This window comes from Giraffa tippelskirchi, chromosome 6, assembly GCF_054371585.1.
Source record: "Giraffa tippelskirchi isolate mGirTip1 chromosome 6, T2T-mGirTip1v1.2.pri, whole genome shotgun sequence".
Lineage (NCBI taxonomy): Eukaryota > Metazoa > Chordata > Mammalia > Artiodactyla > Giraffidae > Giraffa > Giraffa tippelskirchi.
Window position 1 is genome coordinate 15,339,459 of NC_137280.1, and position 13,600 is coordinate 15,353,058.

The 13,600-nt window shown below is 38.0% G+C and overlaps 1 protein-coding gene across 44 annotated transcripts in view; it reads left to right on the forward strand.

The window, feature by feature from the left end:
• The window catches only part of VPS13B (vacuolar protein sorting 13 homolog B), a 752,042-nt gene that overhangs the window by 147,540 nt on the left and 590,902 nt on the right, over positions 1–13,600 (forward strand). For 7 of the 44 annotated variants that reach the window (XR_014057390.1, XR_014057388.1, XR_014057391.1 and 4 more), the window contains one exon: positions 497–638. The exons of the other annotated variants lie outside the window; for them this stretch is intronic. The gene's annotated coding sequence lies outside the window, so the exon portion shown is untranslated. The remainder of the gene's footprint in view (positions 1–496; positions 639–13,600) is intronic. 44 annotated transcript variants of the gene reach the window in all.

The following is a 13,600-nucleotide window of genomic DNA, read 5'->3' on the forward strand; positions in this document are numbered from 1 at the left end:
TTTTCTTTATAACCTCTGTATCATTTATTTATTATTTTAATAGACTCTGTGTTCTCTTTAAGCAAATATCTGTGTGAATATTGAATTATGCTACATGTTCTTAATGCTACATTGGATTTTTCTTCTCAGCCTTGTAAAAAGAGAATGACAGTTATTAAAATAAATAGTAAAAACTTTCTGTGCTAATGCTTATTAGAGATATAATTTTGTGCATTGAGTTATATTAATCTTTCTGTTACATATAGATGCTGATATAGTGAATGCCTTACTGTCTCTCTCAGATAATAAGAGTATTTTTACTCTTCACCTATTAAAATTTACTGAATTATAGCATGGTCATCTATTTATGTCTAAACAAAGGGCAGTTTGTTTGACTTTATTTCAGTTAACTTTTTAATTTAGAAAATGGTGATAATATTTGTTGATTTACTCATAGAGTATTTGTGAAATACAATATTGTTTGTGGAGTGCATTTGTTGTCTTGTCCTGGCTGTAGGTTCCTGCTGGCATCATACACCTGGGGATATTGCCTATGAAAGTGGTTGTAAGGTGTGAGGTTCTTGGACACCAGGATAACGACTGTCAGAATTGGAGCCTCATTGATCCAGTGTTTAAACTGAGAAGATAATAGGGAAAAGGTAAATTCAAAGAGTAAGGAAGAAAGTAAATAGGATAACAAAGTAGTGAACTTTATAAAAGAAGAACAAAATTCAAGATGTAGGTAAGGTCTTGTTTGAGCTTATTGAAGAGACTGTGCATTGTGCTTCTTTAATATAGTTCTTTACAAGAGGCTATACCAGGCTCTTGGTCACCTATGAAGAACCATATATTCTCTCTTCTGCTAGAGATTCCAAAGGGGAGTGGAGCAACAGAATATTGAAGTATAGTAGTATGCTAGAAGTATATGAAAACGTTTCCTTTAGTCTGCCTTTCACATACTATGCAGTTGTCTACCATGTATTTTTCCTTTACTGAGCTGCATTTTGCAGGGACTGGATACCATAAGACTTACTTGAACAATCTGAATTGACTCACCTTTTTTAGGCTGATGTTTCTCATACATTAATTTCTCTTTATCTTCCTTGTAATATTGACATCAGCAGGTTATGTATCCTCTGTTACACGGTGTGAAAATTTTTGCTTAGAACAATTCAGTGTATTTCTCATGTATCATCCCAGAGATATTCATGAAGTAAGCTAGTTTTTGAAGCCAGGACTTTGGACCTCTCTGTTACTATTTACTTTTGTTACATCAAACAAACTCTCGGTAAATAAGACCAGAAAAAAAGTAAGATGATCAAAATTTGCTATTCCATAGAAACCATGTAATGAAAGAATATAAAATATTGGGAATTTAGTTAAAATAATAAAGAATTATAAATAATAAAGCACAGATATTAAATTTGGAACTAAATATGTATTAGTAATTGAGATCTTGAGTTACACATTTTTATTGTTTGTTTCTGATGTTACTCATATCGTAGAGGTTATAAGCTTTGTTCTTTTGCTCAGGGTTAAAATACAAAGTCACATGTGACTTTTATTTGCTCAAGGAAACAAAGACTTGTTACTTCTTTTTCTTTATTCAGATAGTTCATTGTTGTGTTGACAGTGTAGTTCTGGCTTTTGTTGGGAAATTACTTACGGACTTTAAAATCTATGTGCAAGGTGATCAAATGGACATTTGAATCTGTTATTCAAGTGTTGTCTTAATGTTAAAATAAAAATCTACTTTCCAGAATGTAACTGTAAAAGTATTTTATGCAAGACTTCATGCGGGATACCTTAATGGTTGAATAATAAATTTTACCTCATAAAAATGAAATTCAATAATACAGTAGCTTTCTCAGCTCAGTAGCATCTGGTCTATTCTCATGAGAGCCAATATTTTCCAACTCATTAGGATCATGTCGTTCTGTATGTCGTCAACATTGACTTAGCCAAGCTACCTTTACTTACATAACCGCCAAACTATTAAATAGGTCTCTTGTGGAGTGAAGTCAAATATTCCTCTTACTTTACTTCTGCCTTAGAAGAGGGGAAGAAAATGTACATACTGTAACATTTAAACATCTGGTCTGAAACCACATCAGTGTAACTCTGAGGAAAGTTGCGGATTTGGTATTCTTCCCAGGTGTGCATATAAAAAGGGTTTTGGAGTTGTTGAACAGTTCTTTAAATATTTAGGAAAAAGATTGAGGTACAGTGATATGCCTTTTCTGTCCCTCACTACTTCCCCCAACATGCATGTCCAGTGTTTTCTAAAATACGTCTTTTGAACTGTGGTAAAATTTTCTTCCAAGATAGAGTATTGATTTTTAATTTGTCCTTGGCTATAAATAAAAATACTTGAATTAAGTTTGCATTAAAATTACCAGTAAGACTTTCTGACATTTAAATCAGAATAATACTTTAATAAAATAAATAGCAAAGACACAAATGGAAAATATACTCATGCTCATGGATTGTAGGAATCAATATTGTTAAAATAGTCATGCAGCATAATGACTTGCCTTTCATTTATTGGGAAATGATTACCACAGTAAGTTTAGTTAATATCCATTGCCTTGTATATTTAGAATAAAAAAAAAAATTTTTCCCCTTGTGATGAGAACTTACAGGATTTATTATTTTAGCAACTTTCAAATATAATACACAGCAATTAACTATAGTCGTCATGTTGTACATTACATTTCCAGTACTTATTTATTTTATATGTGTGTTTGTGTGTGTGTGTTAGTCACTTAATCGTGTCCGACTCTTTGTGACCCCATGGAATGTAGCCCACCAGACTCCTGTCCATGGGATTCTCCAGGCAGGAATACTGGAGTGGATTGCCATTTCCTTCTCCAGGGGATCTTACTGACTCAGGGATTGAACCCAGGTCTCCTACATTGCACGCAGATTCTTTACCATTTGAGCTATAGGGAAGTCCCTTATTTATTTTATAAGTGAAAGTATATACGTTTTGACTGTGCTGAGTCATTCAGTGGTTTCCAACTCTGTTACCCCATGGACTGTAGCCTGCCAGGCTCCTCTATCCATGGGGATTCTCCATGCAAGAACACTGGAGTGGGTTGTCCTGCCCTCCTCCAGAGAATCTTCCCAACCCAGGGACTGAACCCAGGGCTCCCACATTGCAGGTGGATTCCTTTCTGTCTGAGCCACCAGGAGAGCCCAGGAATACTGGAATAGGTTGCCATGCCCTCCTGTAGGGAATCTTCCCAACCCAGGCCTCAAACCCAGGTCTCCCACGTTGCAGGCAGATTCTTAACCAGCTGAACCACCAGGGAAGTCCAAGAATACTGGAGTGGGTAACCTATCCCTTCTCCAGGGGAGCTTCCTGACCCAGGTATTGAAACAGGGTCTCCTGCATTGCAGGTGGATTCTTTACCAGCTGAGCTACCTGGGGCGCCCACCTTTTGACTACTTTTATCCAATTTCCTTACCCACCTTTTGACTGCCTTTATCCAATTTCCCAACCCTCTATACCCTGCCTGTTGTAACCACAAACCTAGTCTCTTTTTTTGCAAGGTCTCCTACTTTCAACATATATGTGAGATCAAACAGTATTTGCCTTTCTTGATTTATTTCACTTAGGATAATTCCCTTAAGGGCCATCTTTGTGAGTGTGTGTGTGTGTGTGTGTGTGAAATGCCAGGATTTCCTTTGTTTTTGTGACTGAATAGTATTCTGTGGAATACTTTTGGAAAACTCAGCAGTGGCCACAGGACTGGAAAAGGTCTGTTTTCATTCCAATCCCAAAGAAAGGCAATGCCAAAGAATGCTCAAACTACCGCACAATTGCACTCATGTCACATGCTACCAAAGTAATGCTCAAAATTCAAGTCAGGTTTCAACAGTATGTGAACCGTGAACTTTCAGATGTTCAAGCTGGATTTTGAAAAGGCAGAGGAACCACAGATCAAATTGCCAACATCTGTTGGATCATCGAAAAAGCAAGAGAGTTCCAGAAAAACATCTGTTGCTGCTGCTGCTAAGTTGCTTCAGTCGTGTCCGACTCTGTGCTACCCCATAGAGGGCAGCCCACCAGGCTCCGCCATCCCTGGGATTCTCCAGGCAAGAACACTGGAGTGGGTTGCCATTTCTTTCTCCAATGCGTGAAAGTGAAAAGTGAAAGTGAAGTCGCTCAGTCATGTCCAACTCTTCGCAACCCCATGGACTGCAGCCTACCAGGCTCCTCCATCCATGGGATTTTCCAGGCAAGAGTCCTGGAGTGGGTTGCCATTGCCTTCTCTGAGAAAAACATCTGCTTTATTGACTACACCAAAGCCTTTGACTGTGTGGATCACAACAATTTGTTGAAAATTCTGAAAGAGATGGGAATACCAGACCACTTGACCTGCCTCTTGAGAAATCTGTATGCAGGTCAAGAAGCAACAATGAGAACTGGACATGGACAAACAGACTGGTTCCAAATGGGGAAATGAGTACATCAAGGCTGTAGATTGTCACCCTTCTTATTTAATTTATATGCAGACTACATCATGAGAAATGCTGGGCTGGATGAATCACAAGCTGGAATCAAGATTGCCAGGAGAAATATCAATAACCTCAGATACGCAGATGACACCACCTTCAAAACAGAAAGCAAAGAACTAAAGAGCCTGTTAATGAAAGAGGAGAGTGAAAAATTTGGCTTAAAACTTAATATTCAGAAAACTAAAATCATGGCATCTGGTCCCACCACTTCATGGCAAATAGATGGAGAAACAATGGAAACAGTGGGAGACTTTATTTGTTTGGGCTCCAAAATCGCTGCAAATGGTGACTGCAGCCATGAAATTAAAAGACGCTCCTTGAAAGAAAAGTTATGACCCACCTAAACAGCATATTAAAAAGCAGAGACAATACTTTGCCAACAAAGGTCCATCTAGTCAAAGCTATCGTTTTTCCAGCAGTCATGTATGGATGTGAGAGTTGGACTATAAAGAAAGCTGAGTGCAGAAAAATTGATGCTTTTGAACTGTGGTGTTGGAGAAGACTCCTCAGAGTCCCTTGGACTGCAAGGAGATAAAACCAGTCCATCGTAAAGGAAATCAGTTCTGAATATTCATTGGAGGGACTGATGTTGAAGCTGCAACTCCAATACTTTGGCCACCTAATGCGAAGAGCTGACTCATTTGAAAAGACCTTGGTGCTGAGAAAGATTGAAAGCAGGAGGAGAAGATGATAGAGGATGAGAGTGGTTGGATGGCATCACCGACTCAATGGACATGAGTTTGAGTAAACGCCGGGAGCTGGTGATGGACAGGTAGGTCTGGTGTGCTGTGCTGTGGGTTTCAAAGAGTTGGACACGACTGTGTGACTGAACTGAATTATTCCATGTGTGTATGCAGCATATTTTCGTATTTTCTTTGTCCATTCATCTGTTGATGGAGACTTTGGTTGTTCTCATATCTTGGCTATGTAAGTAATGCTGCAGTGATCATGAGAGTGCAGATATCTCTTTCACATATGATTTTATTTCCTTTGAACCTAGACCCAGAGGAAAATTTGCTGGGTCATATGATAGTTCTATTTTTAATTTTTTGAGTAACTTGCATTTTGTTCTCTATTGTAGTCAAGGCAGTTTACAATCCCACCAGCAATCCTCAAAGGTTCTGTTTCCTACATATCCTGGCCAGTATTTGTTAGTTTTTTGTCTGCTTGTTAATGATAGATAGTATAACAAGTATGAGGTGATACCTCCTTGTGGTTTTGATTTGCATTTCCCTAATGATTAATGATGCTGAGGACATTTTTGTGTACCTGTTTGCTATTTGTATATTTTCTTTGGAAAAATGTCCATTCAGTTCCTTTACCCATTTTTAATTGTATTTTTTTTTGCCATTGATTTATATGATCTCTCTCTATATACTTTGGCCACCTGATGCAAAAAGCTGACTCATTTGAAAAGACCCTGATGCTGGGAAAGATTGAGGGCAGGAGGAGAAGGGGATGACAGAGGATGAGATGGTTGGATGGCATCACCGACTCAAAGGACATGGGTTTGGGTGTACTCCAGGAGTTGGTGATGGACAGGGAGGCCTGGCGTGCTGCGGTTCATGGGGTCACAAAGATTTGGACACGGTTGAGCGACCGAATTGAACTGAACTATATATTGAATATTAGTCTCTTAGCAGATAGATGATTTTGAATTATTTTCTCCCATTCTGTATATTTTCCTTTTTTTTTGTGGGTTTCTTTTGCTGTGTAGAAGTCTTTTTTGTTGTTGTTGTTAGTTTTGATGTACTCATTTAGTTTTGCTTCTGTTGCTTGTGTTTGTATTATATCCAAAAAGGTGTGAGAGAGGGATCTCATTTTATTTTTTTAACACGTGAATATCCAGTTTTCTCAGCCATCATTTATTGAAGATTTTGAGTGTTCTTTCAGTTCAATTGAGTTGCTCAGTCGTGTCCGACTCTTTGCGACCTCATGAATTGCAGCATGCCAGGCCTCTCTGTCCATCACCAACTCCCAGAGTCTACCCAAACCCATGTCCATCGAGTCGGTGATGCCATCCAACCATTTCATCCTCTGTCGTCCCCTTCTCCTTCTGCCCCCAACCCCACCAAGCATTAGGGTCTTTTCCAATGAGGCAACCCTTCGCATGAGGTGGCCAAAGTATTGGAGTTTCAGCTTCAACATCAGACCTTCCAATGAACACCCAGGATCGATCTCTTTTAGGATGGATTGATTGGATCTCCTTGCAGTCCAAGGGACTCTCAAGAGTCTTCTCCAACACCACAGTTAAAAAGCATCAATTCTTTGGCGCTCAGCTTTCTTCACTGTCCAACTCTCACATCCATTAATGACCACTGGAAAAACCATAGCCTTGACTAGACGGACTTTTGTTGGCAAAGTAATGTCTCTGCTTTTAAATATGCTATCTAGGTTGGCCATAACCTTCCTTCCAAGTAGTAAGCGTCTTTTAATTTCATGGCTGCAATCACCATCAGCAGTGATTCTGGAGCCCAAAAAAATACAATCTGACACCGTTTCCACTGTTTCCCCATCTATTTCCCATGAAGTGATGGGACCAGGTGCCATGATCTTAGTTTTCTGAACGTTGAGCTTTAAGCCAACTTTTTCACTCTCCTCTTTCACCTTCATCAGGAGGCTCTTTAGTTCTTCTTCACTTTCTGCCATAAGGGTGGTGCCATCCGCATATCTGAGGTTATTAATATTTCTCCTGGCAATCTTGATTCCAGCTTGTGTTTCTTCCAGCCCAGCATTTCTCATGATGTACTCTGCATATAAGTTAAATAAGCAGGGTGACAATATACAGCCTTGTCGGACTCCTTTTCCTATTCGGAACCAGTCTGTTGTTCCATGTCCAGTTATAACTGTTGCTTCCCGACCTGCATACAGGTTTCTCAAGAGACAGGTCAGATGGTCTGGTATTCCCATCTCTTTCAGAATTTTCCAGTTTATTGTGATCCTCACAGTCAAAGGCTTTGGCATAGTCAGTAAAGCAGAAATAGATGTTTTTCTGGAACTCTCTTGCTTTTTCGATGATCCAGCGGATATTGGCAATTTGATCTCTGGTTCCTCTGCCTTTTCTAAAACCAGCTTGAACATCTGGAAGTTCACAGTTCACGTATTGCTGAAGCCTGGCTTGGAGAATTTTGAGCATTACTTTACTAGCATGTGAGATGAGTGCAATTGTGCGGTAGTTTGAGCATTCTTTGGCATTGCCTTTCTTTGGGATTCGAATGAAAACTGACCTTTTCCAGTTCTGTGGCCACTGCTGAGTTTTCCAAATTTGCTGGCATATCAAGTGCAGCACTTTCACAGCATCACCTTTGAGGATTTGAAATAGCTCAAATGGAATTCCATCACCTCCACTAGCTTTGTTCGTAGTGATGCTTTCTGAGGCCCACTTGACTTCACATTCCAGGATGTCTGGCTCTAGGTGAGTGATCACACCATCGTGATTATCTGTGTCGTGAAGATCTTTTTAGTACAGTTCTTCTGTGTATTCTTGCCACCTCTTCTTAATATCTTCTGCTTCTGTTAGGTCCATACCATTTCTGTCCTTTTTCGTGCCTATCTTTGCATGAAATGTTCCTTTGGTATCTCTGATTTTCTTGAAGAGATCTCTAGTCTTTCCCAGTCTGTTGTTTTCCTCTATTTCTTTGTAATGATCGCTGAGGAAGGCTTTCTTATCTCTCCTTGCTATTCTTTGGAACTCTGCATTCAGATGGGAATATCTTTCCTTTTCTCCTTTGCTTTTCGCTTCTCTTCTCTTCCCAGCTATCTGTAAGTCCTCCTCAGACAGCCATTTTGCTTTTTTGCATTTCTTTTCCATGGGGATTTTCTTGATCCCTGTTTCCTGTACAGTGTCACGAACCTGTGTCCATAGTTCATCAGGCACTCTGTCTATCAGGTCTAGTCCCTTAAATCTATTTGTCACTTCCACTGTATAGTCATAAGGGATTTGATCTAGGTCATACCTGAATGGAGTAGTGGTTTTCCCTACTTTCTTCAATTTTACTCCCTTATCAAATGTTAGTATGCTTGGGTTCATTTCTGCCACCTTGATTCTCTTCCATTGTTCCATACAGCTGTTTTTATGCCTGTTCCATAGTTTTTTGATTCCTCTTCCTTTTTAATATAGTTTGAACCGGAAAGTGGATGCTTCCAGCTTTGCTGTTCTTTCTTAAGTTTCCTTTGGCTGTTGAGGTTTCTGTGGTTTCATGTAAATTTTAGGTTTTTTTTTTTTTCTGTGTTTGGGGAAAAAAACCTGATACTGGAATCTTGATAGAAAATATGTTGAATCTGTAGTTGGCTTTGGGTAGCATAAACATTTTAACACTATTAATTCTCTAAGTCCATGAACATGGGCTATCTTTTCATTTATTTGGGTCTTCTTCAGTCTTTTTCATTATCAGTGTCTTATACTTTTCTCTGTAAAGATCTTTCACCTCCTTGATTAAATTTATTTGTAGAGGTTTCATTTTTTTTGATGCTCTTGTAAATGGAACCAGTTTCTTTATTTTTTTCCACATAATTTGTCATTTTTACATTGGAAATGCCACTGATTTTTGTATGTCAGTTTTGTTTGCTGCAACTTTGGTGAAGTTGTTCATTAGATTAATAGTTTTTTAGTGATGTCTTTAGGATTTTCTCTCTATAAAATAACGTAATTTGGAAATAGAGGTGATTTTAGTTCTTCTTTTCTAAATATGATGAGTTTTGTGTCTTGCCTGTTTGCTTTTGTTGGGCTTTCCAGTATTATGTTGAATCAGATTGGTAAGAGTGGGTGCCCTTTTGGTTTTTTTAATCTTAGGCAAGTTTCCAACCTTTCACCACTGAGGATGATGTTAGCTGTTTGCATTTCTTTTATGGTCTTTATTTTGTTGAGTCTGTTGCTTCTACACCTTGTTTTTTATGTATGTTTATCGTGAATGGAAGTTGAATTTTTCCATATCCTTTTTCTGTGTCTATGTAGATGATTGTATGATTTTTTTCTTCTTATTAGTGTGATTGTGTCACATTTATTGATTTGCATATCTTGAACCATACTTTCATTCCACGGATGTGTTTAGTAGCCTTATCTGGCTACCAAAGTATCGCTGGCCTCACCCTTCCTGAACAATGCATCAAGAAAGCAAGAGTAACCTCATCGGTCCATTTCTTAAGAATTATCAGTGACTTGCCATTGCTCTCTGGATAAACTTAAAACCCTTTAGGACCAGCAGTCTATCTAGCCTCATACCTCATCTCTGGTTGAATCAAAGCCTGCATACCTTGCTCTTCAAATTCCTTGCCTTCATGCCCACCACACCTCAAAAGAAGGACTGATTTATTATCTCTTTTCTATTTTAAATATAACATAAATATTAATGTTCAGTATTAGTGTTACTGTTTCCTCTGCCAATTACTTGGGAGAATTAATTATTTTTTCTTTTGTGGTATCATTGTGGTTAATATATCAACTCAGTGAAACAGTTGTTTATTATTACCCTAGTAACTGCTAGACTTGGACCCTACTTCAAAGATGTATCAGTGTACCTGGGAAATATAATATTTGATCTTTGATTGCACACATTATTCTTCATTGTTATTTTTGTACTGAGGTTTTCTGATAGAATCTAATAGGCTGCAGTAGATCATATTATTTAGATGATCATTTGAATTTTCTTTCAGTTATTAATTTTAATAACTGGATTATAAATTTATTGAAAATATTCAGTTAATGTAAATTTAATAAGTCATTGATTTTAAGTATCAAATATAATAACATTTAGTCCAGATTTTATTGTCAGAAGTAAATAATAGATAGTTCTCTTAACGAAATATTTTATTAGTAAGTAACTAGATACAGCTTTATTCTGTTTTATTGAAATTTAATTGATTGTGAGTAGAAAGCATTAGAAAATCTCACGTGCTGTTAAATTAATATTACTTGTAAATTGGAAAGCAGAACTTACCAGTAAAATAACTAATAATTTTTGCTATTACCTGACTTGACCTGCTTTTGTTGATTTTTCCCTGTAAGTAGTAGTTACTATTTTGTAATTCCTTCTTTTTCTAAGAGCCTGCTTGATACTCTGCAACCACCTTGCTTTTCTGTATAGCCACATCCACTTGATTTCTGCTTGTTTTTTCATCTGTGCCTCACATCTGGGTTTGATTCTGTCGTTAATCTGGGAACAATTTAAGAAATACACATCCAGGTTGACTGAGGAGCTTCTACTCAGCTGTGCGGTTAATCCTGCTCTGACTATGTGCTTTAGCTCTGTTGATTGAACTTCTCCTTAGTTGTCCAAGCTTCCATGTTAAACTGCCATTTCAGTTCCTAGATGTCTATTCTGCTGGGCCATTCCTTGTTTCATCAAAGACTAAGGTTATAAATTTCCCTTTCCAGACTGCCATAGATTCTGGAGGCTTTTTCCTTAAGTTCAGTCTTGTGGATGTGGTACTCTCCACTAAATGTTACCAGACTGTTTTTGAAGGATATACCTGCAGACTGCCTATTTTACCTTTTTTTTAAAAAAAGATAATTATTGATCATATTGCATATGCCTGCTAGAATGCTTACTGCCTTGCTTCTCATTGGCCAGGTATCTGATCTGACCACTTGGCTTGACTTTTGCATATTCTGTGTGTTCTTTATCTTGATCAGGAGTTGACAACTGTAGCTCACTGCTTGTTTTTGTAAACAAAAACTTATTCGAAAATAACTACCTTGTTCCTTTAAATATTGTCTTTGGCTTCTTACGTCCTACAGTGGCAGTGTTGAGTAGTTGCAGCAGTGATCGTATGGCTCACAATTCAAAAATTTTTACTCTCTGGTCCTTTACCAGAAACAGTTTGCTGACCATTGGTATAGGTTTGTTTGCTTTTAAGTTTTATTTTATTATATATTTGGGTGAGCTGGGTCTTTGTTGCTGCACATAGGTCCTCTCTAGTTATGATGAGCAGGGGCTATTCTTTGTTGTGGTGCATGAACTTCTCATTGTGGTGGCTTCTCTCGTTGTGGAGCACAGGCTCTAGGTGCGTGGGCTTCAGTACTTGTGGTACTGAGGCTCAGTAGTTGTGGCGTGTGGGCTTAGCTTCTCCATGGCCTGTGGAATCTTCCCTGACCACGAATCAAACCCATGTCCCCTGCATTGGCAGGCAGATTCCTATCACTGCACCACCAGAGAAGTCCTGCTGTAGGTTTATAACCTTGTACACTTTATTTGGTGCCTTTTTACAACCTTGTGCTTTTTATTTTGTAGAAATAGTGAGAAAATTAGTATATTTATTCATGAGGCTTCCATGTCATTTTTAAATTCATTTAATCACATATTAGGCAGAAGATGTCCTATACTTTAGATAATCTTCATCGCTAACTTTTTACATTTTTAAGCACCATTTTGTTAAAGTGTTTCCTGCTAAATAGAATTATGCCATTACAATAATTGATACTTTTTACCTTGTTTAATCATATACCCATAGTAAATCAATCACCAGGGATTGTCAAATTTATTTTCTCTCTTTTGCTCCATTTTTACTTTTATTACTTTAGGGCAACTTCATCATTTCTTTTCCCTCTTTCAATCCATGGCTTATCATGTGCCTGAGTAACCTTTGGAAAGTTCAGATTTGATTGTAGCACTCAACCTTCAATGCATTTCCTATTAGTAGTATGGAAATTCAAATCTGGCTCTATATTAACCTTTAAGTTTCTCAAAATAGCTATGCTTCTTTTTGTCTTAGGGCTTTGCTCAAGCTTTTTCATCCTTCTGCAGTGTCCCTCTCCCTCTGTTTCACTTATTTATATCAACTTAACCTTCAGAGCCTGGCTCAGATGTCACTTGTTCAGAACATTCTTGAAGTAGAAAATAGGTCCCATGAGGCCAGGTGCCATGTTTCAGTTTGTTCTGCTATATCCCAGAGGCTACTGATTTCTATTGAGAATGTCTGAAGATGGTAAGTGTTCCTTTGCGTTTTTGAGTGAGCATTCAGAATGTAAATAGTCTATAAATTCTACCCATTTTTAAGATCATTTCTCTTCCCTCCCACTTCCTCCCTGCCCCCAACATTATCTATATAATGTTGTAGTTTAGATAGGATAATGTGTAGTGTAGGGTAGATAGGAGCTCGAGATCTCTCTTTGCTAGTGAATGAGAAAAGTCAACCACTTAAAGAATATGAAATTGAAAGTGTTAGTTACTCAGTCGTGGCCTACTCTTTGTGACCCCATGACCTATAGCCCAACAGGCTTCTCTGTCCATGGAATTCTCCAGGCAAGAATACTGGAGTGGGTTGCCATTTACTTCTCCAGTTGATCTTCCCAACATAGGGATTGAACCCGGGTCTCCCACATTGCAGGCCGACTCGACCGACTGAGCCACCAGGGAAGATACTTAAAGAATGTAATCATTGATAAGTTATGGGAGATAATTGTTAGCAAGAGAATACTGTGATTTAAATTAACTATGAAAAGTGATTAAAATAGAGTTGAAATTCATACACAACCTTTCTTCTGCCCTCTACCTACTGTGAAGGTACACTTGAACTGCTTTTCTCTAGCAACAAAATATACACTAACATTTGCACTGTTTCTCTCAGGGAAGCCAGTTAGTGATTCAATGACCCAGATTTTTACTGGGTCTGTTCATGCAAGCAACCTCTTCTCTAGCACCTTCCGAAATTCCAGATTCCCAGAAGGAAAGCAGGTGTTTTATATAAATTATATTTTTTTGTATAAAACTCTTAAGTAGAGCAAATCATACTGATAACAGAGAATAAAGGCAGTAAAGTTTCCCAGATGCTGTCAGTCAAGGGCCAACTTCTCAAGTTGGCCTTGCTAAGGTTAGCAGCCTTAAACTTGCTACTGTTAAGTGTTTTCTGCACAGTTCTTAAAGCAGTATTTATATTACCTGGCAACATCTGCTTTTTATTCTAGTTAGGGAGGTGAGTGTTGAGTATTTTTAGCTAGGTATGTTCCTACCCTGAACAAAGTTGGGGAGTGAGTTTTAAGTAGGTGACTATTTTTGACTTTATTCTAAGGTTTTTTTTCATGTTTCCTATAGGGAAAATTTGAATGCCTGATGGGGTAAATCATTTGCAACAGTTATCCTTGTTCATTCTGTTTAAGTTG